Genomic DNA, 5,379 nt, shown 5'->3' with positions numbered 1-5,379 from the left:
GGGAATGGGGAGTTAGAGCCCAGTTAACTCACCACATTGGCACTTTCATATACCAGAAATAGCACCTACTGACTTTTCCAGTTTTCACAAAGAACCTTATATGTTATTTTTTAGATATAGTCTTATTTTCCTTTTACGATAATTCAGAATTCACACACTTAGAGTAATTATTTATTATGCAATTTGCTTTTTAGGACTTTACATTCCATATCTCTGCCAAGGGTTTTGCAGTGACCTGTGAGAGACCTATATCACACAACTGTTCCATTTTTACACATTGTGCTAACTGGTTGAGGTTAGGTTGTAGGCTAAAATTGTCCTTGATGAGGGTATTTATACCATGGAAAACAGCAAACACTACAAATCAGGACCCCTCCTGGCCCCACCTCCCCTGGGGCTGACTGATAGCTGTTTATCAGCAGGCTACTACTTTTCAGATATTTTTGCAAGCACTAGGAATTTTAACCTATCAGGCTAAAGTTCAATAGATTTGAGGTAGAATAAAAAGGTTAGTTATCAGATATTGCTCATTCTACCAGTGGATACTCATGAAATGCTATCATTTACTCAAACATAGTCATTTAAAGTATGACAGACAAATTGAATGTGGGAAGAAAGAAGCCACAAATAGAAAGCACACATTACAGTAAATGTAGCAAAATAGACAACTGAGATAAGAAAATAGAAAGCCAAAGGGAAAATAAAAATCTTGAAGAATGGACAGGAAGAAGACTGTGCTAAACAAAATTGGCACTAAAATTGAATTTGAGAAGGACAGAGAGGTAAAAAAAAAAGGCATAAAAATGGAATAGCTTTGAAAATGGTGAGCGGTGCTGACCTGGTGAAGTCATGTGTTCCACCCAAGCTGACCTTTGCTGAGATGGTAGTATTAAAACCGCCAGCCTTGGAAAAACACATCTTCCCCTTGGCATTTTGGAACATACTTAGGGAATAGCATTATGAGTAGGTGACTGCATTATTTATTGTCCAAACTTGGGATTTTGTGAGTGAAATGGGGCACTATTGACAATAACTTCTGGACAACAATGTAAACTGGAGCCATTGGCAGCAAACTGGAATGTATGTAATTATGGGCTTTACTTTCTACTGGCCACTGGTTTCTAATCCAATAGGTTAAAAGAACTTGACTGATAAAGATTACAATGAAAGAAGTAAAATAAATATTCCTGGAATCTATAATTATTATATGTAGACAGTTATTTTCTCATTATAAGAAAGTTAATAAAAGAAAAAAATGTGACTCATAATACTGTTGACTAAACAAGAAAGGAATGTGAAGTCTGAGGCTCAAATGTGGGAACCTTGTTGCCTCCTTGTCTCCTCTGCCTTGGTGGGGTCCTGGGGTAACTGTTCTTGTTGTAACTGTCAATTCTGGTGATAGTAGGCCTGGAAGCCCTCCTACCTCATTACTTATCAAGTCCTCTTACACTGTTTGCCCTAATGTGTCTAGCCTTTTTTCTTCGTGCTGCCTAAGTGGTTAAGTTTCCCACAGCATGCAACACCTGAGTAAGAATCCTCAGTATTTCCCAAGAACATGGCGGCCTTCCACAGGACTCACAAACTATGGAACTTCGTGATTTTCTTCCCTCAAACTCACCATCCTTCATCTTAGCTATATGTTTTAGCCAGCTACCAAAAATCTATTTCTCAGGAACTGGTACAGGTTTTCTCTAGAAAATCACCAATTTTCCAATTTTCATGCCTTCTCTAAGGGACTGTTGAATTATGCACTCCACTTGTGCCCCAGTATCTGGGCACGCCTTCCTCATGACACGATGGGGCTTGGGACTGCAGGATGATTTCATACTCTGGTGCTTTGGCCAAATCTTCCAACACATCCATTTCACTTCCTAAGAAATGGATCAGCTTCTTTAAAAATTCAATACATGAGGCGAGGGACTTATAAATCCCTTTCCTGGCAGCTCTCTCCACAAGTATGTTCCTAGAAATCTAAGGTCATCATTCTGTAAGGGAAGCTCTGGTAAGACTATGTTCCCATTCCTTTACCCTCGATATCAGAGTGAGCGTGCCATACTGGTACCATCCGATAGACCTTTCGGTGACGGTGGAAATGTTCTAAATCTGCACAGTTCAATATAATAGCCTATTTGCCCAAAGTGGCTATTGGGCATTTGAAATGTGACTAATACAACTGAGAACTAAATTTGTAACTTAATTTGATTTCATTTCACTTACATGTAATTAGCCACATACAATGAGTGGCTCTGGTACTGGAAGGTACATCTTGGTACCAACCCAGATGCTGTAAAATCAGACTACTTGGTGATATCCTTGCTACGCAGTAGTCCAGCAATATTTCCCAATATTTCCCAAACAAGTGTGATCTGTAAGGGCCCACATTGATACCACTGGGATCATTTAGAAGTCTTACTTTAATTTTCTCTATTATTAAAGAGCTGAATTCAAGAAAGGGAAGTTAGTTTATGGTGTAAAACAGCATTGCATCAGAATTTGGACTGCTTCTGGTGAAATACCACCTCCCCGCAAAAGCATAAGCATTTCTTCAGGTTCCCCAATCTAATAAGGCAAAAATAATATAAAATAATAGGGCTCACCAGAATACTATAAATGCTTGGCTAATATGTGAATATTATTCATATGAACTCTGTGACTACTGCCATCATCTCTGACTCAATCTCTTTCATTATTGTAACCAATGGAACTTTCAAATATTCCCTGTTCCTGAGAAGAACCGAGTATAGGTAAGAAGTGGTCGATGTTACAGCCATTGTTGGTACCAGTTGCTCCCTTCACAGGGGTGGGCTGAGAGCTCCTATGCTGGTCATCATCTCATGGCTGCTCCTTTTACTGCCCATATCATTTTCCTCTTTTGTAGACATGTCATCATGGACTCACAGCTTCTTCCAAGGCAGTTTTTTACAGTTTTGCATGAAGAAAAAGTCCCAGATGGCCATGCTTGGCATCTATAACTCTCATCTTTAATTGTCCCTGAGATGGTCCCCAAGGGCAGCCAATTCCCAGGGCCCCCAAAATGAACTATGCCACTGACTTCTCTCGGTAATTTGATCTGTGAATTATCATGATAGGGAAGCAGCCAGCCACAGGAGCTGAAGCTGAAAGATTGCTCAGAGAAAAGCCATGGAGAAGTTTTAGGCCATGAGGGTCACAACGGACCAAATGTAACTTTCTGAGGAAGTAGAAACTAAGAGTGAGCAGAAGATACAAAGCAGAGAATGGACAAACAGATTGGCATATGAAGAGCCAGTCTGTAGCTCCAGGAAAATAAGAGATGCAAAGGAAGTTGCAGAGCCACTTTGATGACAAAGCCCTAGAATGAGAAGCCGCACACTCCTGCTGCTGAGGTTCTAGGTGAATGGGCATCTGATTGGTCCTGTCTCCATGAGCCTGACTCAGGCATTTGTTTTCTATGTGAGGCAGGACTGTTGGCTTCTCCTGGGTTCCCTAGCATATGTATCTATGTTAGCCAGGGTTTTCTAGAGAAACAGAATCAATATTATATATGTGATTATATATTTGTAAATTTTATATTAGAATATCATTATATATTGTATAATGTTTTATATCATGAATTATATACATATAGCATGTATTGTATATATATCTTTATATATATATTTATCTAGTGAGAGGTATTTATTTTAAGAAATTGACTCATGATTTTTGGGGAGTTGAAAGTCTTAAATGTGTAGGGCTTGAAATCTTGAAATTCAGGTAAGAGTTGATGTTGCAGTCCTGGGTACAAGTTCTGCAGGGCAGCAGGCTGGAAACTCATTCCCAGGAAGGGTTGCTATGTTACCGTCTTGAGAAGAATCCCATCTTTGGGAAACCTCAGGTTTTCTTCTTAATACCTTCAACTGCTTGGATAAGGCCCACAACATTATATACGGTAATCTGCTTTAATCAGTTTACTGATTTAAATGTTAATCACATCTAAAAAAATACCTTCACGGTAACATCTAGACTGGCATTTGACTGAACAACTGGGCATCGTAGCCTAACCAAATTGTCACATAAAATTATCTATCACAGGATCCCTACTCTAAATCTCCTGTTGCTTGAGGCGACTCTATTCTCTGTACTTGAGTTTATTCAGCTAGTAAGTGACAAAGAAGGATTTGAGCCCAGCAATTTGACTCAGAACTTGCATTTTTAACCACTTAGCACTTATTTCATTTTGTCTTATAATTTACTGATTTATTTCTTTACTCAGGAACATTTACTGGGGACCTCCTGAATGGTAGTAGGCAAGGTATTAAGTTCTGGGAGATGGAGAGTAAATAATTAAAACATACAACAATATATTTATTAAATAGAATGAAATATGATTAAAATATGTATTACATATAATGTACATATTATATGTAAAATATATGTCAATGTTATGTTAAATATATTTTAAATACAATTAAAATATAAAATCATTAAAACTGAATATAGGACACAAAAATAGAAAAATAATGAATAAATGGGGAACCTACTATTTGATAGTACATAGGGTGACAATAGTCAATAATAATTATACATTTTAAAGTACCTTGAGTATAACTGGACTATTTGTAACTCAAATGATAAATGCTTGAAGAGATGGATACCCCATTCTTCATGATGTGCTTATTTCACAGTGCATACCTGTATCAAAATATCCCATGTACCTCATAAATCTATACACCTACTATGTACCCACAAACATTAAACATTTTCTTCAAAAATCAAATATGATGATAAATGAAAGTGGAAGGTGCAATGAAGTGGGACACCTACTGTGGTTGGCAGGTGGGTTTAGGAAATGTTTCCAGTAGGCAACGTTGAATGTCAGATTTGAGGATGAATTCGCATTCACTAGGCAGGAGGAGAGGATGGCGAGTGGCATAAAGAATGATGTGAAGTGAAAGGCAACACAGGCAGGCAGGGCCAGCAGGTGGAGAAGCACTCAGCCTGAAAGGACAGAGCACGACTTTTTTAGCTAGCTGGAAGTCTCGATTTATGTTCTGTGGAGACAGTGACTTGCATTTTCTTTTTCTTTCTCTCTTTTTTTTAATTTTTGAGACAGAGTCTCACTCTGTTACCCAGGCTGGTGTGCAGTGGCACGATCTTGGCTCACTGCAACCTCCACCTCCCAGGTTAAAGCGATTCTTCTGCCTCAGCCTCATGAGTAGCTGGGACTACAGTTGTGCGCCACCACACCCGGCTAATTTTTGTATTTTTAGTAGAGACGCGGTTTCACCATATTGGCCAGGCTGGTCTCAAACTGCTGACCTTGTGATCTGCCCACCCCGGTCTCCCAAAGTGATGGGATTGCAGGCGTGAGCCACCGTGCCCAGCCTTGCATTTCTTTTTTACTTTTTTTAAATATCC

Source organism: Chlorocebus sabaeus, chromosome 3 (assembly GCF_047675955.1).
Source record: "Chlorocebus sabaeus isolate Y175 chromosome 3, mChlSab1.0.hap1, whole genome shotgun sequence".
Classification (NCBI taxonomy): domain Eukaryota; kingdom Metazoa; phylum Chordata; class Mammalia; order Primates; family Cercopithecidae; genus Chlorocebus; species Chlorocebus sabaeus.
This window is presented reverse-complemented; position numbering follows the sequence as displayed.